The sequence below is a fragment of the Phyllobates terribilis genome, unplaced genomic scaffold (genome assembly GCF_046119375.1).
Source record: "Phyllobates terribilis strain yellow unplaced genomic scaffold, ASM4611937v1 Scaffold_138__1_contigs__length_4804227, whole genome shotgun sequence".
Taxonomy (NCBI): domain Eukaryota; kingdom Metazoa; phylum Chordata; class Amphibia; order Anura; family Dendrobatidae; genus Phyllobates; species Phyllobates terribilis.
Window position 1 is genome coordinate 214,127 of NW_027362898.1, and position 19,883 is coordinate 234,009.

General features: G+C 46.3%; 13 non-coding genes and 4 pseudogenes across 13 annotated transcripts; all 17 read left to right on the forward strand.

Moving 5' to 3' along the window:
- The first annotated feature begins 399 nt into the window (after positions 1 to 399).
- On the forward strand, positions 400 to 491 carry LOC141205527 (U2 spliceosomal RNA; annotated as a pseudogene).
- A 789-nt stretch (positions 492 to 1,280) lies between these two features.
- LOC141205477 (U2 spliceosomal RNA) lies at positions 1,281 to 1,465 on the forward strand. Its single transcript, XR_012276238.1, has one exon. It is a non-coding gene; the product is annotated as a U2 spliceosomal RNA (small nuclear RNA).
- Positions 1,466 to 2,585: 1,120 nt separating this feature from the next.
- Positions 2,586 to 2,776, forward strand: LOC141205071 (U2 spliceosomal RNA). Its single transcript, XR_012275845.1, has one exon. It is a non-coding gene; the product is annotated as a U2 spliceosomal RNA (small nuclear RNA).
- A 1,120-nt stretch (positions 2,777 to 3,896) lies between these two features.
- On the forward strand, positions 3,897 to 4,087 carry LOC141205072 (U2 spliceosomal RNA). Its single transcript, XR_012275846.1, has one exon. It is a non-coding gene; the product is annotated as a U2 spliceosomal RNA (small nuclear RNA).
- A 1,121-nt stretch (positions 4,088 to 5,208) lies between these two features.
- Positions 5,209 to 5,399, forward strand: LOC141205073 (U2 spliceosomal RNA). The gene has a single exon (XR_012275847.1). It is a non-coding gene; the product is annotated as a U2 spliceosomal RNA (small nuclear RNA).
- A 1,119-nt stretch (positions 5,400 to 6,518) lies between these two features.
- On the forward strand, positions 6,519 to 6,709 carry LOC141205074 (U2 spliceosomal RNA). The gene has a single exon (XR_012275848.1). It is a non-coding gene; the product is annotated as a U2 spliceosomal RNA (small nuclear RNA).
- A 1,121-nt stretch (positions 6,710 to 7,830) lies between these two features.
- Positions 7,831 to 8,021, forward strand: LOC141205075 (U2 spliceosomal RNA). The gene has a single exon (XR_012275849.1). It is a non-coding gene; the product is annotated as a U2 spliceosomal RNA (small nuclear RNA).
- Positions 8,022 to 9,145: 1,124 nt separating this feature from the next.
- On the forward strand, positions 9,146 to 9,336 carry LOC141205076 (U2 spliceosomal RNA). Its single transcript, XR_012275850.1, has one exon. It is a non-coding gene; the product is annotated as a U2 spliceosomal RNA (small nuclear RNA).
- Positions 9,337 to 10,459: 1,123 nt separating this feature from the next.
- LOC141205078 (U2 spliceosomal RNA) lies at positions 10,460 to 10,650 on the forward strand. The gene has a single exon (XR_012275852.1). It is a non-coding gene; the product is annotated as a U2 spliceosomal RNA (small nuclear RNA).
- A 1,128-nt stretch (positions 10,651 to 11,778) lies between these two features.
- On the forward strand, positions 11,779 to 11,894 carry LOC141205512 (U2 spliceosomal RNA; annotated as a pseudogene).
- A 524-nt stretch (positions 11,895 to 12,418) lies between these two features.
- Positions 12,419 to 12,600, forward strand: LOC141205427 (U2 spliceosomal RNA). Its single transcript, XR_012276193.1, has one exon. It is a non-coding gene; the product is annotated as a U2 spliceosomal RNA (small nuclear RNA).
- A 1,121-nt stretch (positions 12,601 to 13,721) lies between these two features.
- LOC141205079 (U2 spliceosomal RNA) lies at positions 13,722 to 13,912 on the forward strand. Its single transcript, XR_012275853.1, has one exon. It is a non-coding gene; the product is annotated as a U2 spliceosomal RNA (small nuclear RNA).
- Positions 13,913 to 15,037: 1,125 nt separating this feature from the next.
- Positions 15,038 to 15,228, forward strand: LOC141205080 (U2 spliceosomal RNA). The gene has a single exon (XR_012275854.1). It is a non-coding gene; the product is annotated as a U2 spliceosomal RNA (small nuclear RNA).
- Positions 15,229 to 16,349: 1,121 nt separating this feature from the next.
- Positions 16,350 to 16,465, forward strand: LOC141205501 (U2 spliceosomal RNA; annotated as a pseudogene).
- Positions 16,466 to 16,989: 524 nt separating this feature from the next.
- Positions 16,990 to 17,171, forward strand: LOC141205428 (U2 spliceosomal RNA). Its single transcript, XR_012276194.1, has one exon. It is a non-coding gene; the product is annotated as a U2 spliceosomal RNA (small nuclear RNA).
- A 1,120-nt stretch (positions 17,172 to 18,291) lies between these two features.
- LOC141205081 (U2 spliceosomal RNA) lies at positions 18,292 to 18,482 on the forward strand. The gene has a single exon (XR_012275855.1). It is a non-coding gene; the product is annotated as a U2 spliceosomal RNA (small nuclear RNA).
- Positions 18,483 to 19,603: 1,121 nt separating this feature from the next.
- LOC141205502 (U2 spliceosomal RNA) lies at positions 19,604 to 19,719 on the forward strand (annotated as a pseudogene).
- Positions 19,720 to 19,883: the final 164 nt, after the last annotated feature.

Genomic DNA, 19,883 nt, shown 5'->3' on the forward strand with positions numbered 1-19,883 from the left:
GAGCCTTTATATACCTGCGCACAGCAGCAGCCACCTTCAGTCTGCTGCTGGACAGCCAGCAGCAGCAGCAGCAGGAGAGGTAATTAATCAGCAACCCTCCTGCTAAGGGTAGACAGCTGCTCGTTCCACCCCCCCCCCCGCCTTAATTGGTTCTCCTCCCTTCCAACGGTGTTGAGGCGGGTGGGAACAGCCGGGGGTTGAGGGTACTGTGCTAAAAGAGGTGGAGTTATGCAGATCTAAAACGCGTGGATTGCAGCAGCAGCAAGCCGAAAAGTGCAGGCATGTGAGGGATCTAGAGGTTGACAGCATGTCTTCTTAACGGGAGTCCAGGTGGCCATCTCCACAAATGGACTTTTCAGAATCCTTGGGTGGCACCGTAGTCGGAAACCAATTCTGGTTATCGCTTCTCGGCCTTTTGGCTAAGATCAAGTGTAGTATCTTTCGAAAAGGCGGTTTTGGATGTTGGCCGCCCTAGTAGATTGATACATTATGCACACTGGGGTTTAGGCGCTTGTTAGTACGCCAGGTGGCTAATATAGTCATCTGGTGGAAAGCATGGCCCCCCAGGATCGACGCCATTGGGCCGGGGAAGATCGAAAGCCCGAAGTGTGAAGTGCCCCAGGAGTGGTGACCCTGGGGTGCCTTAACTCACTGGGATTGGGAACCCCACTTGAGTTTATGGCACATTTGCACAAGCACTTCAAATTTTCTTTCTTTGCACACACCCTTATTCCGGGCCTTCTGGTCTTAGGATGGGGAATTTTTCAATTCCCGGTCGAAGGTCCGGGCAGTATTATACTGTGAAACCTTCACTATTTATTTAATTTCTTTGTCACTGTGTGTCCACTTATTCACGTGTGTCACGTCCTACTAGGATTTTGTCGGGATGCGGTTACCTTACGGGTTCCTCTCTTGGCAGGTCTAGGGGGGGAGTGTGTGGCCATCAGGTTCCGCTCCCCCCTGAACCCCCCTGGCTCTCCTCTTTCGGGAGGAGAGCGTTGTTGGCTCCCCTCTTCCGGGAGGGGAGCACAGTCTTTGGCTCCCAGTGCCTTGCTCGGGTGAGAACTCGGGCAGGTGCTGGGGGTAAGATTGGGTCGCCTCTGGCTTCGGCTGGAGGTGGCTTTTTGTCCCTGTTCCTCGCTGTGGCCTTTTGGCTCGGAGGGACGGGGAATGGTTTGGGGGACCCTTCTCCTTTTGGAGAGGGTTTCAAGAAGACCAGCATCCTAGTGCACTTTTTTTGTGGCATTTGTCACTTTTTTAAGCGCACTCGGGTTTTGTACACGAATTCGGGCTTTCGATAAAAAAAAAAAAATCTGTTCTTATCAGTTTAATATCTGATACGTCCCCTATCTGGGGACCATATATTAAATGGATTTTTAGAACAGGGAGATGGAAAAAGAGCTTGCTTTGTCCACTCCACGCATTGACCTGGTATTGCAGTATCTCCAGGACCGGTGCACCCCTTCTTTAATGCAGTTTCTAAAATCAGAAAGAATTGAATTCAATGCTTTTTGTTCATTTTGCTTGTTTGTCGGATTTTGGGATGGACTCTTTGGCTTTGCTTTTCTTCTCCTCATTGGATTTTTCATGTTAAAAGTTGCAGAAGCCAGATGACAAGCTCATTTTGGTTCAACTTCAGCAACTGTGCATTGCATTGCCATGTAATGTAATGTAATGCAATGCTATCTATCTAGCTCTCCCTCTATACTTCCTTTTGGATAAACAGACATATTAGGCAAGCATTTTGGAGCTTTCACCTAAATAACTACAGGTGGTGAGATAAGCTGCACAATATAATTGACCTTTCAGTATATTGTTGCACACACACCATCTATTTAGCAAATGCCCTTGTTATCAACAGCAGCCTTTTAAACTCACCTGAGCTAACAGGTATGTGAGCTGGTTTCTCTGCTGCGCTTAAAATTTCTTTTTTGGTTTGCTACAATGCCTTTTCTGAAACGTTGTCTCCCTCTGCTGGAACACTGACTTCTTTCATTTAATGCCTGCAGACTATAAAAGAGAAACCAACCCAAAAAGTTTGGTTGATTAGTCTGTGGCATTCTTTTAAACTGTTGCTTATGGCGGTCTCTGTGAGCTTCTCAGTGACATTCAGCCATCCAGGTATCCCGCCTGCAGTAGACGGAATGTGGCAATGGAACGCTGGCTGCGCGTGTCATAATAGGCTCTGAGCCTTTATATACCTGCGCACAGCAGCAGCCACCTTCAGTCTGCTGCTGGACAGCCAGCAGCAGCAGCAGCAGGAGAGGTAATTAATCAGCAACCCTCCTGCTAAGGGTAGACAGCTGCTCGTTCCACCCCCCCCCCGCCTTAATTGGTTCTCCTCCCTTCCAACGGTGTTGAGGCGGGTGGGAACAGCCGGGGGTTGAGGGTACTGTGCTAAAAGAGGTGGAGTTATGCAGATCTAAAACGCGTGGATTGCAGCAGCAGCAAGCCGAAAAGTGCAGGCATGTGAGGGATCTAGAGGTTGACAGCATGTCTTCTTAACGGGAGTCCAGGTGGCCATCTCCACAAATGGACTTTTCAGAATCCTTGGGTGGCACCGTAGTCGGAAACCAATTCTGGTTATCGCTTCTCGGCCTTTTGGCTAAGATCAAGTGTAGTATCTGTTCTTATCAGTTTAATATCTGATACGTCCCCTATCTGGGGACCATATATTAAATGGATTTTTAGAACAGGGAGATGGAAAAAGAGCTTGCTCTGTCCACTCCACGCATTGACCTGGTATTGCAGTATCTCCAGGACCGGTGCACCCCTTCTTTAATGCAGTTTCTAAAATCAGAAAGAATTGAATTCAATGCTTTTTGTTCATTTTGCTTGTTTGTCGGATTTTGGGATGGACTCTTTGGCTTTGCTTTTCTTCTCCTCATTGGATTTTTCATGTTAAAAGTTGCAGAAGCCAGATGACAAGCTCATTTTGGTTCAACTTCAGCAACTGTGCATTGCATTGCCATGTAATGTAATGTAATGCAATGCTATCTATCTAGCTCTCCCTCTATACTTCCTTTTGGATAAACAGACATATTAGGCAAGCATTTTGGAGCTTTCACCTAAATAACTACAGGTGGTGAGATAAGCTGCACAATATAATTGACCTTTCAGTATATTGTTGCACACACACCATCTATTTAGCAAATGCCCTTGTTATCAACAGCAGCCTTTTAAACTCACCTGAGCTAACAGGTATGTGAGCTGGTTACTCTGCTGCGCTTAAAATTTCTTTTTTGGTTTGCTACAATGCCTTTTCTGAAACGTTGTCTCCCTCTGCTGGAACACTGACTTCTTTCATTTAATGCCTGCAGACTATAAAAGAGAAACCAACCCAAAAAGTTTGTTTGATTAGTCTGTGGCATTCTTTTAAACTGTTGCTTATGGCGGTCTCTGTGAGCTTCTCAGTGACATTCAGCCATCCAGGTATCCCGCCTGCAGTAGACGGAATGTGGCAATGGAACGCTGGCTGCGCGTGTCATAATAGGCTCTGAGCCTTTATATACCTGCGCACAGCAGCAGCCACCTTCAGTCTGCTGCTGGACAGTCAGCAGCAGCAGCAGCAGGAGAGGTAATTAATCAGCAACCCTCCTGCTAAGGGTAGACAGCTGCTCGTTCCACCCCCCCCCCGCCTTAATTGGTTCTCCTCCCTTCCAACGGTGTTGAGGCGGGTGGGAACAGCCGGGGGTTGAGGGTACTGTGCTAAAAGAGGTGGAGTTATGCAGATCTAAAATGCGTGGATTGCAGCAGCAGCAAGCCGAAAAGTGCAGGCATGTGAGGGATCTAGAGGTTGACAGCATGTCTTCTTAACGGGAGTCCAGGTGGCCATCTCCACAAATGGACTTTTCAGAATCCTTGGGTGGCACCGTAGTCGGAAACCAATTCTGGTAATCGCTTCTCGGCCTTTTGGCTAAGATCAAGTGTAGTATCTGTTCTTATCAGTTTAATATCTGATACGTCCCCTATCTGGGGACCATATATTAAATGGATTTTTAGAACAGGGAGATGGAAAAAGAGCTTGCTCTGTCCACTCCACGCATTGACCTGGTATTGCAGTATCTCCAGGACCGGTGCACCCCTTCTTTAATGCAGTTTCTAAAATCAGAAAGAATTGAATTCAATGCTTTTTGTTCATTTTGCTTGTTTGTCGGATTTTGGGATGGACTCTTTTGCTTTGCTTTTCTTCTCCTCATTGGATTTTTCATGTTAAAAGTTGCAGAAGCCAGATGACAAGCTCATTTTGGTTCAACTTCAGCAACTGTGCATTGCATTGCCATGTAATGTAATGTAATGCAATGCTATCTATCTAGCTCTCCCTCTATACTTCCTTTTGGATAAACAGACATATTAGGCAAGCATTTTGGAGCTTTCACCTAAATAACTACAGGTGGTGAGATAAGCTGCACAATATAATTGACCTTTCAGTATATTGTTGCACACACACCATCTATTTAGCAAATGCCCTTGTTATCAACAGCAGCCTTTTAAACTCACCTGAGCTAACAGGTATGTGAGCTGGTTACTCTGCTGCGCTTAAAATTTCTTTTTTGGTTTGCTACAATGCCTTTTCTGAAACGTTGTCTCCCTCTGCTGGAACACTGACTTCTTTCATTTAATGCCTGCAGACTATAAAAGAGAAACCAACCCAAAAAGTTTGGTTGATTAGTCTGTGGCATTCTTTTAAACTGTTGCTTATGGCGGTCTCTGTGAGCTTCTCAGTGACATTCAGCCATCCAGGTATCCCGCCTGCAGTAGACGGAATGTGGCAATGGAACGCTGGCTGCGCGTGTCATAATAGGCTCTGAGCCTTTATATACCTGCGCACAGCAGCAGCCACCTTCAGTCTGCTGCTGGACAGCCAGCAGCAGCAGCAGCAGGAGAGGTAATTAATCAGCAACCCTCCTACTAAGGGTAGACAGCTGCTCGTTCCACCCCCCCCCCCGCCTTAATTGGTTCTCCTCCCTTCCAACGGTGTTGAGGCGGGTGGGAACAGCCGGGGGTTGAGGGTACTGTGCTAAAAGAGGTGGAGTTATGCAGATCTAAAACGCGTGGATTGCAGCAGCAGCAAGCCGAAAAGTGCAGGCATGTGAGGGATCTAGAGGTTGACAGCATGTCTTCTTAACGGGAGTCCAGGTGGCCATCTCCACAAATGGACTTTTCAGAATCCTTGGGTGGCACCGTAGTCGGAAACCAATTCTGGTTATCGCTTCTCGGCCTTTTGGCTAAGATCAAGTGTAGTATCTGTTCTTATCAGTTTAATATCTGATACGTCCCCTATCTGGGGACCATATATTAAATGGATTTTTAGAACAGGGAGATGGAAAAAGAGCTTGCTCTGTCCACTCCACGCATTGACCTGGTATTGCAGTATCTCCAGGACCGGTGCACCCCTTCTTTAATGCAGTTTCTAAAATCAGAAAGAATTGAATTCAATGCTTTTTGTTCATTTTGCTTGTTTGTCGGATTTTGGGATGGACTCTTTGGCTTTGCTTTTCTTCTCCTCATTGGATTTTTCATGTTAAAAGTTGCAGAAGCCAGATGACAAGCTCATTTTGGTTCAACTTCAGCAACTGTGCATTGCATTGCCATGTAATGTAATGTAATGCAATGCTATCTATCTAGCTCTCCCTCTATACTTCCTTTTGGATAAACAGACATATTAGGCAAGCATTTTGGAGCTTTCACCTAAATAACTACAGGTGGTGAGATAAGCTGCACAATATAATTGACCTTTCAGTATATTGTTGCACACACACCATCTATTTAGCAAATGCCCTTGTTATCAACAGCAGCCTTTTAAACTCACCTGAGCTAACAGGTATGTGAGCTGGTTACTCTGCTGCGCTTAAAATTTCTTTTTTGGTTTGCTACAATGCCTTTTCTGAAATATTGTCTCCCTCTGCTTGAACACTGACTTCTTTCATTTAATGCCTGCAGACTATAAAAGAGAAACCAACCCAAAAAGTTTGGTTGATTAGTCTGTGGCATTCTTTTAAACTGTTGCTTATGGCGGTCTCTGTGAGCTTCTCAGTGACATTCAGCCATCCAGGTATCCCGCCTGCAGTAGACGGAATGTGGCAATGGAACGCTGGCTGCGCGTGTCATAATAGGCTCTGAGCCTTTATATACCTGCGCACAGCAGCAGCCACCTTCAGTCTGCTGCTGGACAGCCAGCAGCAGCAGGAGAGGTAATTAATCAGCAACCCTCCTGCTAAGGGTAGACAGCTGCTCGTTCCACCCCCCCCCCCCCCCGCCTTAATTGGTTCTCCTCCCTTCCAACGGTGTTGAGGCGGGTGGGAACAGCCGGGGGTTGAGGGTACTGTGCTAAAAGAGGTGGAGTTATGCAGATCTAAAACGCGTGGATTGCAGCAGCAGCAAGCCGAAAAGTGCAGGCATGTGAGGGATCTAGAGGTTGACAGCATGTCTTCTTAACGGGAGTCCAGGTGGCCATCTCCACAAATGGACTTTTCAGAATCCTTGGGTGGCACCGTAGTCGGAAACCAATTCTGGTTATCGCTTCTCGGCCTTTTGGCTAAGATCAAGTGTAGTATCTGTTCTTATCAGTTTAATATCTGATACGTCCCCTATCTGGGGACCATATATTAAATGGATTTTTAGAACAGGGAGATGGAAAAAGAGCTTGCTCTGTCCACTCCACGCATTGACCTGGTATTGCAGTATCTCCAGGACCGGTGCACCCCTTCTTTAATGCAGTTTCTAAAATCAGAAAGAATTGAATTCAATGCTTTTTGTTCATTTTGCTTGTTTGTCGGATTTTGGGATGGACTCTTTGGCTTTGCTTTTCTTCTCCTCATTGGATTTTTCATGTTAAAAGTTGCAGAAGCCAGATGACAAGCTCATTTTGGTTCAACTTCAGCAACTGTGCATTGCATTGCCATGTAATGTAATGTAATGCAATGCTATCTATCTAGCTCTCCCTCTATACTTCCTTTTGGATAAACAGACATATTAGGCAAGCATTTTGGAGCTTTCACCTAAATAACTACAGGTGGTGAGATAAGCTGCACAATATAATTGACCTTTCAGTATATTGTTGCACACACACCATCTATTTAGCAAATGCCCTTGTTATCAACAGCAGCCTTTTAAACTCACCTGAGCTAACAGGTATGTGAGCTGGTTACTCTGCTGCGCTTAAAATTTCTTTTTTGGTTTGCTACAATGCCTTTTCTGAAACGTTGTCTCCCTCTGCTGGAACACTGACTTCTTTCATTTAATGCCTGCAGACTATAAAAGAGAAACCAACCCAAAAAGTTTGGTTGATTAGTCTGTGGCATTCTTTTAAACTGTTGCTTATGGCGGTCTCTGTGAGCTTCTCAGTGACATTCAGCCATCCAGGTATCCCGCCTGCAGTAGACGGAATGTGGCAATGGAACGCTGGCTGCGCGTGTCATAATAGGCTCTGAGCCTTTATATACCTGCGCACAGCAGCAGCCACCTTCAGTCTGCTGCTGGACAGCCAGCAGCAGCAGCAGCAGGAGAGGTAATTAATCAGCAACCCTCCTGCTAAGGGTAGACAGCTGCTCGTTCCACCCCCCCCCCCGCCTTAATTGGTTCTCCTCCCTTCCAACGGTGTTGAGGCGGGTGGGAACAGCCGGGGGTTGAGGGTACTGTGCTAAAAGAGGTGGAGTTATGCAGATCTAAAACGCGTGGATTGCAGCAGCAGCAAGCCGAAAAGTGCAGGCATGTGAGGGATCTAGAGGTTGACAGCATGTCTTCTTAACGGGAGTCCAGGTGGCCATCTCCACAAATGGACTTTTCAGAATCCTTGGGTGGCACCGTAGTCGGAAACCAATTCTGGTTATCGCTTCTCGGCCTTTTGGCTAAGATCAAGTGTAGTATCTGTTCTTATCAGTTTAATATCTGATACGTCCCCTATCTGGGGACCATATATTAAATGGATTTTTAGAACAGGGAGATGGAAAAAGAGCTTGCTCTGTCCACTCCACGCATTGACCTGGTATTGCAGTATCTCCAGGACCGGTGCACCCCTTCTTTAATGCAGTTTCTAAAATCAGAAAGAATTGAATTCAATGCTTTTTGTTCATTTTGCTTGTTTGTCGGATTTTGGGATGGACTCTTTGGCTTTGCTTTTCTTCTCCTCATTGGATTTTTCATGTTAAAAGTTGCAGAAGCCAGTTGACAAGCTCATTTTGGTTCAACTTCAGCAACTGTGCATTGCATTGCCATGTAATGTAATGTAATGCAATGCTATCTATCTAGCTCTCCCTCTATACTTCCTTTTGGATAAACAGACATATTAGGCAAGCATTTTGGAGCTTTCACCTAAATAACTACAGGTGGTGAGATAAGCTGCACAATATAATTGACCTTTCAGTATATTGTTGCACACACACCATCTATTTAGCAAATGCCCTTGTTATCAACAGCAGCCTTTTAAACTCACCTGAGCTAACAGGTATGTGAGCTGGTTACTCTGCTGCGCTTAAAATTTCTTTTTTGGTTTGCTACAATGCCTTTTCTGAAACGTTGTCTCCCTCTGCTGGAACACTGACTTCTTTCATTTAATGCCTGCAGACTATAAAAGAGAAACCAACCCAAAAAGTTTGGTTGATTAGTCTGTGGCATTCTTTTAAACTGTTGCTTATGGCGGTCTCTGTGAGCTTCTCAGTGACATTCAGCCATCCAGGTATCCCGCCTGCAGTAGACGGAATGTGGCAATGGAACGCTGGCTGCGCGTGTCATAATAGGCTCTGAGCCTTTATATACATGCGCACAGCAGCAGCCACCTTCAGTCTGCTGCTGGACAGCCAGCAGCAGCAGCAGCAGCAGGAGAGGTAATTAATCAGCAACCCTCCTGCTAAGGGTAGACAGCTGCTCGTTCCACCCCCCCCCCCGCCTTAATTGGTTCTCCTCCCTTCCAACGGTGTTGAGGCGGGTGGGAACAGCCGGGGGTTGAGGGTACTGTGCTAAAAGAGGTGGAGTTATGCAGATCTAAAACGCGTGGATTGCAGCAGCAGCAAGCCGAAAAGTGCAGGCATGTGAGGGATCTAGAGGTTGACAGCATGTCTTCTTAACGGGAGTCCAGGTGGCCATCTCCACAAATGGACTTTTCAGAATCCTTGGGTGGCACCGTAGTCGGAAACCAATTCTGGTTATCGCTTCTCGGCCTTTTGGCTAAGATCAAGTGTAGTATCTGTTCTTATCAGTTTAATATCTGATACGTCCCCTATCTGGGGACCATATATTAAATGGATTTTTAGAACAGGGAGATGGAAAAAGAGCTTGCTCTGTCCACTCCACGCATTGACCTGGTATTGCAGTATCTCCAGGACCGGTGCACCCCTTCTTTAATGCAGTTTCTAAAATCAGAAAGAATTAAATTCAATGCTTTTTGTTCATTTTGCTTGTTTGTCGGATTTTGGGATGGACTCTTTGGCTTTGCTTTTCTTCTCTTCATTGGATTTTTCATGTTAAAAGTTGCAGAAGCCAGATGACAAGCTCATTTTGGTTCAACTTCAGCAACTGTGCATTGCATTGCCATGTAATGTAATGTAATGCAATGCTATCTATCTAGCTCTCCCTCTATACTTCCTTTTGGATAAACAGACATATTAGGCAAGCATTTTGGAGCTTTCACCTAAATAACTACAGGTGGTGAGATAAGCTGCACAATATAATTGACCTTTCAGTATATTGTTGCACACACACCATCTATTTAGCAAATGCCCTTGTTATCAACAGCAGCCTTTTAAACTCACCTGAGCTAACAGGTATGTGAGCTGGTTACTCTGCTGCGCTTAAAATTTCTTTTTTGGTTTGCTACAATGCCTTTTCTGAAACGTTGTCTCCCTCTGCTGGAACACTGACTTCTTTCATTTAATGCCTGCAGACTATAAAAGAGAAACCAACCCAAAAAGTTTGGTTGATTAGTCTGTGGCATTCTTTTAAACTGTTGCTTATGGCGGTCTCTGTGAGCTTCTCAGTGACATTCAGCCATCCAGGTATCCCGCCTGCAGTAGACGGAATGTGGCAATGGAACGCTGGCTGCGCGTGTCATAATAGGCTCTGAGCTTTTATATACCTGCGCACAGCAGCAGCCACTTTCAGTCTGCTGCTGGACAGCCAGCAGCAGCAGCAGCAGCAGGAGAGGTAATTAATCAGCAACCCTCCTGCTAAGGGTAGACAGCTGCTCGTTCCACCCCCCCCCCGCCTTAATTGGTTCTCCTCCCTTCCAACGGTGTTGAGGCGGGTGGGAACAGCCGGGGGTTGAGGGTACTGTGCTAAAAGAGGTGGAGTTATGCAGATCTAAAACGCGTGGATTGCAGCAGCAGCAAGCCGAAAAGTGCAGGCATGTGAGGGATCTAGAGGTTGACAGCATGTCTTCTTAACGGGAGTCCAGGTGGCCATCTCCACAAATGGACTTTTCAGAATCCTTGGGTGGCACCGTAGTCGGAAACCAATTCTGGTTATCGCTTCTCGGCCTTTTGGCTAAGATCAAGTGTAGTATCTGTTCTTATCAGTTTAATATCTGATACGTCCCCTATCTGGGGACCATATATTAAATGGATTTTTAGAACAGGGAGATGGAAAAAGAGCTTGCTCTGTCCACTCCACGCATTGACCTGGTATTGCAGTATCTCCAGGACCGGTGCACCCCTTCTTTAATGCAGTTTCTAAAATCAGAAAGAATTGAATTCAATGCTTTTTGTTCATTTTGCTTGTTTGTCGGATTTTGGGATGGACTCTTTGGCTTTGCTTTTCTTCTCCTCATTGGATTTTTCATGTTAAAAGTTGCAGAAGCCAGATGACAAGCTCATTTTGGTTCAACTTCAGCAACTGTGCATTGCATTGCCATGTAATGTAATGTAATGCAATGCTATCTATCTAGCTCTCCCTCTATACTTCCTTTTGGATAAACAGACATATTAGGCAAGCATTTTGGAGCTTTCACCTAAATAACTACAGGTGGTGAGATAAGCTGCACAATATAATTGACCTTTCAGTATATTGTTGCACACACACCATCTATTTAGCAAATGCCCTTGTTATCAACAGCAGCCTTTTAAACTCACCTGAGCTAACAGGTATGTGAGCTGGTTACTCTGCTGCGCTTAAAATTTCTTTTTTGGTTTGCTACAATGCCTTTTCTGAAACGTTGTCTCCCTCTGCTGGAACACTGACTTCTTTCATTTAATGCCTGCAGACTATAAAAGAGAAACCAACCCAAAAAGTTTGGTTGATTAGTCTGTGGCATTCTTTTAAACTGTTGCTTATGGCGGTCTCTGTGAGCTTCTCAGTGACATTCAGCCATCCAGGTATCCCGCCTGCAGTAGACGGAATGTGGCAATGGAACGCTGGCTGCGCGTGTCATAATAGGCTCTGAGCCTTTATATACCTGCGCACAACAGCAGCAACCTTCAGTCTGCTGCTGGACAGCCAGCAGCAGCAGCAGCAGGAGAGGTAATTAATCAGCAACCCTCCTGCTAAGGGTAGACAGCTGCTCGTTCCACCCCCCCCCCCCCCCCCCGCCTTAATTGGTTCTCCTCCCTTCCAACGGTGTTGAGGCGGGTGGGAACAGCCGGGGGTTGAGGGTACTGTGCTAAAAGAGGTGGAGTTATGCAGATCTAAAACGCGTGGATTGCAGCAGCAGCAAGCCGAAAAGTGCAGGCATGTGAGGGATCTAGAGGTTGACAGCATGTCTTCTTAACGGGAGTCCAGGTGGCCATCTCCACAAATGGACTTTTCAGAATCCTTGGGTGGCACCGTAGTCGGAAACCAATTCTGGTTATCGCTTCTCGGCCTTTTGGCTAAGATCAAGTGTAGTATCTTTTGAAAAGGCAGTTTTGTCCTTGGGCTGCCCTAGTAAATTGATGCATATTACACACTGGTTTGGTGCACTTGTTAGTACGCCAGGTGGCTCATAGAGTTATCTGATGGAAAACATGGCTCTCCAGGATCGAAGTCACTAGGCTGGGTAAGTGTGAGGGCTTTGGAGCAATGTGCCCCAGGAGTAGGCGCCCTGGTGGGAGTCCAAGCTTACTGGGACTGGGAACCCCAGAAAGACTTGGCTTCGTAGCACGCCGCACCTTTGCCAATCATACTTTCTGAGCAACCCCCCCTATTCCTGGCCTCCGGGCTAGGAAGGGGAATTTTTATAAACCCGGTCGGAGGTCCGGTCAGCTTTGGGCTGAGAAACCAACACAGGCTCCAGCTCCACTAGGGTGGCAGCCTAGATGGAAGCTGGGAGCACGAAAACGGCTCTTCTCCGGCTTCGGCTAGGGAGAGCATCGGAGATCCCTGACCCTCGCTGTGGCCTTCTGGCTCGGAGGGATGGGGATGGTTTATTGGGGACCCTCTCCTCCGGGAAGGGTCCACATGAATCCTCGCCTCGTGCGCTGTTTTGGTGTGACTTCGGTCACATTTTTCAGTGCCTTGGATGCAGCTTCAATCAAAAAATCTGTTCTTATCAGTTTAATATCTGATACGTCCCCTATCTGGGGACCATATATTAAATGGATTTTTAGAACAGGGAGATGGAAAAAGAGCTTGCTCTGTCCACTCCACGCATTGACCTGGTATTGCAGTATCTCCAGGACCGGTGCACCCCTTCTTTAATGCAGTTTCTAAAATCAGAAAGAATTGAATTCAATGCTTTTTGTTCATTTTGCTTGTTTGTCGGATTTTGGGATGGACTCTTTGGCTTTGCTTTTCTTCTCCTCATTGGATTTTTCATGTTAAAAGTTGCAGAAGCCAGATGACAAGCTCATTTTGGTTCAACTTCAGCAACTGTGCATTGCATTGCCATGTAATGTAATGTAATGCAATGCTATCTATCTAGCTCTCCCTCTATACTTCCTTTTGGATAAACAGACATATTAGGCAAGCATTTTGGAGCTTTCACCTAAATAACTACAGGTGGTGAGATAAGCTGCACAATATAATTGACCTTTCAGTATATTGTTGCACACACACCATCTATTTAGCAAATGCCCTTGTTATCAACAGCAGCCTTTTAAACTCACCTGAGCTAACAGGTATGTGAGCTGGTTACTCTGCTGCGCTTAAAATTTCTTTTTTGGTTTGCTACAATGCCTTTTCTGAAACGTTGTCTCCCTCTGCTGGAACACTGACTTCTTTCATTTAATGCCTGCAGACTATAAAAGAGAAACCAACCCAAAAAGTTTGGTTGATTAGTCTGTGGCATTCTTTTAAACTGTTGCTTATGGCGGTCTCTGTGAGCTTCTCAGTGACATTCAGCCATCCAGGTATCCCGCCTGCAGTAGACGGAATGTGGCAATGGAACGCTGGCTGCGCGTGTCATAATAGGCTCTGAGCCTTTATATACCTGCGCACAGCAGCAGCCACCTTCAGTCTGCTGCTGGACAGCCAGCAGCAGCAGCAGCAGGAGAGGTAATTAATCAGCAACCCTCCTGCTAAGGGTAGACAGCTGCTCGTTCCACCCCCCCCCCCGCCTTAATTGGTTCTCCTCCCTTCCAACGGTGTTGAGGCGGGTGGGAACAGCCGGGGGTTGAGGGTACTGTGCTAAAAGAGGTGGAGTTATGCAGATCTAAAACGCGTGGATTGCAGCAGCAGCAAGCCGAAAAGTGCAGGCATGTGAGGGATCTAGAGGTTGACAGCATGTCTTCTTAACGGGAGTCCAGGTGGCCATCTCCACAAATGGACTTTTCAGAATCCTTGGGTGGCACCGTAGTCGGAAACCAATTCTGGTAATCGCTTCTCGGCCTTTTGGCTAAGATCAAGTGTAGTATCTGTTCTTATCAGTTTAATATCTGATACGTCCCCTATCTGGGGACCATATATTAAATGGATTTTTAGAACAGGGAGATGGAAAAAGAGCTTGCTCTGTCCACTCCACGCATTGACCTGGTATTGCAGTATCTCCAGGACCGGTGCACCCCTTCTTTAATGCAGTTTCTAAAATCAGAAAGAATTGAATTCAATGCTTTTTGTTCATTTTGCTTGTTTGTCGCATTTTGGGATGGACTCTTTTGCTTTGCTTTTCTTCTCCTCATTGGATTTTTCATGTTAAAAGTTGCAGAAGCCAGATGACAAGCTCATTTTGGTTCAACTTCAGCAACTGTGCATTGCATTGCCATGTAATGTAATGTAATGCAATGCTATCTATCTAGCTCTCCCTCTATACTTCCTTTTGGATAAACAGACATATTAGGCAAGCATTTTGGAGCTTTCACCTAAATAACTACAGGTGGTGAGATAAGCTGCACAATATAATTGACCTTTCAGTATATTGTTGCACACACACCATCTATTTAGCAAATGCCCTTGTTATCAACAGCAGCCTTTTAAACTCACCTGAGCTAACAGGTATGTGAGCTGGTTACTCTGCTGCGCTTAAAATTTCTTTTTTGGTTTCCTACAATGCCTTTTCTGAAACGTTGTCTCCCTCTGCTGGAACACTGACTTCTTTCATTTAATGCCTGCAGACTATAAAAGAGAAACCAACCCAAAAAGTTTGGTTGATTAGTCTGTGGCATTCTTTTAAACTGCTGCTTATGGCGGTCTCTGTGAGCTTCTCAGTGACATTCAGCCATCCAGGTATCCCGCCTGCAGTAGACGGAATGTGGCAATGGAACGCTGGCTGCGCGTGTCATAATAGGCTCTGAGCCTTTATATACCTGCGCACAGCAGCAGCCACCTTCAGTCTGCTGCTGGACAGCCAGCAGCAGCAGCAGCAGGAGAGGTAATTAATCAGCAACCCTCCTGCTAAGGGTAGACAGCTGCTCGTTCCACCCCCCCCCGCCCCCGCCTTAATTGGTTCTCCTCCCTTCCAACGGTGTTGAGGCGGGTGGGAACAGCCGGGGGTTGAGGGTACTGTGCTAAAAGAGGTGGAGTTATGCAGATCTAAAACGCGTGGATTGCAGCAGCAGCAAGCCGAAAAGTGCAGGCATGTGAGGGATCTAGAGGTTGACAGCATGTCTTCTTAACGGGAGTCCAGGTGGCCATCTCCACAAATGGACTTTTCAGAATCCTTGGGTGGCACCGTAGTCGGAAACCAATTCTGGTTATCGCTTCTCGGCCTTTTGGCTAAGATCAAGTGTAGTATCTGTTCTTATCAGTTTAATATCTGATACGTCCCCTATCTGGGGACCATATATTAAATGGATTTTTAGAACAGGGAGATGGAAAAAGAGCTTGCTCTGTCCACTCCACGCATTGACCTGGTATTGCAGTATCTCCAGGACCGGTGCACCCCTTCTTTAATGCAGTTTCTAAAATCAGAAAGAATTGAATTCAATGCTTTTTGTTCATTTTGCTTGTTTGTCGGATTTTGGGATGGACTCTTTGGCTTTGCTTTTCTTCTCCTCATTGGATTTTTCATGTTAAAAGTTGCAGAAGCCAGATGACAAGCTCATTTTGGTTCAACTTCAGCAACTGTGCATTGCATTGCCATGTAATGTAATGTAATGCAATGCTATCTATCTAGCTCTCCCTCTATACTTCCTTTTGGATAAACAGACATATTAGGCAAGCATTTTGGAGCTTTCACCTAAATAACTACAGGTGGTGAGATAAGCTGCACAATATAATTGACCTTTCAGTATATTGTTGCACACACACCATCTATTTAGCAAATGCCCTTGTTATCAACAGCAGCCTTTTAAACTCACCTGAGCTAACAGGTATGTGAGCTGGTTACTCTGCTGCGCTTAAAATTTCTTTTTTGGTTTGCTACAATGCCTTTTCTGAAACGTTGTCTCCCTCTGCTGGAACACTGACTTCTTTCATTTAATGCCTGCAGACTATAAAAGAGAAACCAACCCAAAAAGTTTGGTTGATTAGTCTGTGGCATTCTTTTAAACTGTTGCTTATGGCGGTCTCTGTGAGCTTCTCAGTGACATTCAGCCATCCAGGTATCCCGCCTGCAGTAGACGGAATGTGGCAATGGAACGCTGGCTGCGCGTGTCATAATAGGCTCTGAGCCTTTATATACCTGCGCACAGCAGCAGCCACCTTCAGTCTGCTGCTGGACAGCCAGCAGCAGCAGCAGCAGGAGAGGTAATTAATCAGCAACCCTCCTGCTAAGGGTAGACAGCTGCTCGTTCCAACCCCCCCCCCGCCTTAATTGGTTCTCCTCCCTTCCAACGGTGTTGAGGCGGGTGGGAACAGCCGGGAGTTGAGGGTACTGTGCTAAAAGAGGTGGAGTTATGCAGATCTAAAACGCGTGGATTGCAGCAGCAGCAAGCCGAAAAGTGCAGGCATGTGAGGGATCTAGAGGTTGACAGCATGTCTTCTTAACGGGAGTCCAGGTGGCCATCTCCACAAATGGACTTTTCAGAATCCTTGGGTGGCACCGTAGTCGGAAACCAATTCTGGTTATCGCTTCTCGGCCTTTTGGCTAAGATCAAGTGTAGTATCTTTTGAAAAGGCAGTTTTCTCCTTGGGCTGCCCTAGTAAATTGATGCATATTACACACTGGTTTGGTGCACTTGTTAGTACGCCAGGTGGCTCATAGAGTTATCTGATGGAAAACATGGCCCTCCAGGATCGAAGTCACTAGGCTGGGTAAGTGTGAGGGCTTTGGAGCAATGTGCCCCAGGAGTAGGCGCCCTGGTGGGAGTCCAAGCTTACTGGGACTGGGAACCCCAGAAAGACTTGGCTTCGTAGCACGCCGCACCTTTGCCAATCATACTTTCTGAGCAACCCCCCCTATTCCTGGCCTCCGGGCTAGGAAGGGGAATTTTTATAAACCCGGTCGGAGGTCCGGTCAGCTTTGGGCTGAGAAACCAACACAGGCTCCAGCTCCACTAGGGTGGCAGCCTAGATGGAAGCTGGGAGCACGAAAACGGCTCTTCTCCGGCTTCGGCTAGGGAGAGCATCGGAGATCCCTGACCCTCGCTGTGGCCTTCTGGCTCGGAGGGATGGGGATGGTTTATTGGGGACCCTCTCCTCCGGGAAGGGTCCACATGAATCCTCGCCTCGTGCGCTGTTTTGGTGTGACTTCGGTCACATTTTTCAGTGCCTTGGATGCAGCTTCAATCAAAAAATCTGTTCTTATCAGTTTAATATCTGATACGTCCCCTATCTGGGGACCATATATTAAATGGATTTTTAGAACAGGGAGATGGAAAAAGAGCTTGCTCTGTCCACTCCACGCATTGACCTGGTATTGCAGTATCTCCAGGACCGGTGCACCCCTTCTTTAATGCAGTTTCTAAAATCAGAAAGAATTGAATTCAATGCTTTTTGTTCATTTTGCTTGTTTGTCGGATTTTGGGATGGACTCTTTGGCTTTGCTTTTCTTCTCCTCATTGGATTTTTCATGTTAAAAGTTGCAGAAGCCAGATGACAAGCTCATTTTGGTTCAACTTCAGCAACTGTGCATTGCATTGCCATGTAATGTAATGTAATGCAATGCTATCTATCTAGCTCTCCCTCTATACTTCCTTTTGGATAAACAGACATATTAGGCAAGCATTTTGGAGCTTTCACCTAAATAACTACAGGTGGTGAGATAAGCTGCACAATATAATTGACCTTTCAGTATATTGTTGCACACACACCATCTATTTAGCAAATGCCCTTGTTATCAACAGCAGCCTTTTAAACTCACCTGAGCTAACAGGTATGTGAGCTGGTTACTCTGCTGCGCTTAAAATTTCTTTTTTGGTTTGCTACAATGCCTTTTCTGAAACGTTGTCTCCCTCTGCTGGAACACTGACTTCTTTCATTTAATGCCTGCAGACTATAAAAGAGAAACCAACCCAAAAAGTTTGGTTGATTAGTCTGTGGCATTCTTTTAAACTGTTGCTTATGGCGGTCTCTGTGAGCTTCTCAGTGACATTCAGCCATCCAGGTATCCCGCCTGCAGTAGACGGAATGTGGCAATGGAACGCTGGCTGCGCGTGTCATAATAGGCTCTGAGCCTTTATATACCTGCGCACAGCAGCAGCCACCTTCAGTCTGCTGCTGGACAGCCAGCAGCAGCAGCAGCAGGAGAGGTAATTAATCAGCAACCCTCCTGCTAAGGGTAGACAGCTGCTCGTTCCACCCCCCCCCTGCCTTAATTGGTTCTCCTCCCTTCCATCGGTGTTGAGGCGGGTGGGAACAGCCGGGGGTTGAGGGTACTGTGCTAAAAGAGGTGGAGTTATGCAGATCTAAAACGCGTGGATTGCAGCAGCAGCAAGCCGAAAAGTGCAGGCATGTGAGGGATCTAGAGGTTGACAGCATGTCTTCTTAACGGGAGTCCAGGTGGCCATCTCCACAAATGGACTTTTCAGAATCCTTGGGTGGCACCGTAGTCGGAAACCAATTCTGGTTATCGCTTCTCGGCCTTTTGGCTAAGATCAAGTGTAGTATCTGTTCTTATCAGTTTAATATCTGATACGTCCCCTATCTGGGGACCATATATTAAATGGATTTTTAGAACAGGGAGATGGAAAAAGAGCTTGCTCTGTCCACTCCACGCATTGACCTGGTATTGCAGTATCTCCAGGACCGGTGCACCCCTTCTTTAATGCAGTTTCTAAAATCAGAAAGAATTGAATTCAATGCTTTTTGTTCATTTTGCTTGTTTGTCGGATTTTGGGATGGACTCTTTGGCTTTGCTTTTCTTCTCCTCATTGGATTTTTCATGTTAAAAGTTGCAGAAGCCAGATGACAAGCTCATTTTGGTTCAACTTCAGCAACTGTGCATTGCATTGCCATGTAATGTAATGTAATGCAATGCTATCTATCTAGCTCTCCCTCTATACTTCCTTTTGGATAAACAGACATATTAGGCAAGCATTTTGGAGCTTTCACCTAAATAACTACAGGTGGTGAGATAAGCTGCACAATATAATTGACCTTTCAGTATATTGTTGCACACACACCATTTATTTAGCAAATGCCCTTGTTATCAACAGCAGCCTTTTAAACTCACCTGAGCTAACAGGTATGTGAGCTGGTTACTCTGCTGCGCTTAAAATTTCTTTTTTGGTTTGCTACAATGCCTTTTCTGAAACGTTGTCTCCCTCTGCTGGAACACTGACTTCTTTCATTTAATGCCTGCAGACTATAAAAGAGAAACCAACCCAAAAAGTTTGGTTGATTAGTCTGTGGCATTCTTTTAAACTGTTGCTTATGGCGGTCTCTGTGAGCTTCTCAGTGACATTCAGCCATCCAGGTATCCCGCCTGCAGTAGACGGAATGTGGCAATGGAACGCTGGCTGCGCGTGTCATAATAGGCTCTGAGCCTTTATATACCTGCGCACAGCAGCAGCCACCTTCAGTCTGCTGCTGGACAGCCAGCAGCAGCAGCAGCAGGAGAGGTAATTAATCAGCAACCCTCCTGCTAAGGGTAGACAGCTGCTCGTTCCAACCCCCCCCCCGCCTTAATTGGTTCTCCTCCCTTCCAACGGTGTTGAGGCGGGTGGGAACAGCCGGGAGTTGAGGGTACTGTGCTAAAAGAGGTGGAGTTATGCAGATCTAAAACGCGTGGATTGCAGCAGCAGCAAGCCGAAAAGTGCAGGCATGTGAGGGATCTAGAGGTTGACAGCATGTCTTCTTAACGGGAGTCCAGGTGGCCATCTCCACAAATGGACTTTTCAGAATCCTTGGGTGGCACCGTAGTCGGAAACCAATTCTGGTTATCGCTTCTCGGCCTTTTGGCTAAGATCAAGTGTAGTATCTTTTGAAAAGGCAGTTTTCTCCTTGGGCTGCCCTAGTAAATTGATGCATATTACACACTGGTTTGGTGCACTTGTTAGTACGCCAGGTGGCTCATAGAGTTATCTGATGGAAAACATGGCCCTCCAGGATCGAAGTCACTAGGCTGGGTAAGTGTGAGGGCTTTGGAGCAATGTGCCCCAGGAGTAGGCGCCCTGGTGGGAGTCCAAGCTTACTGGGACTGGGAACCCCAGAAAGACTTG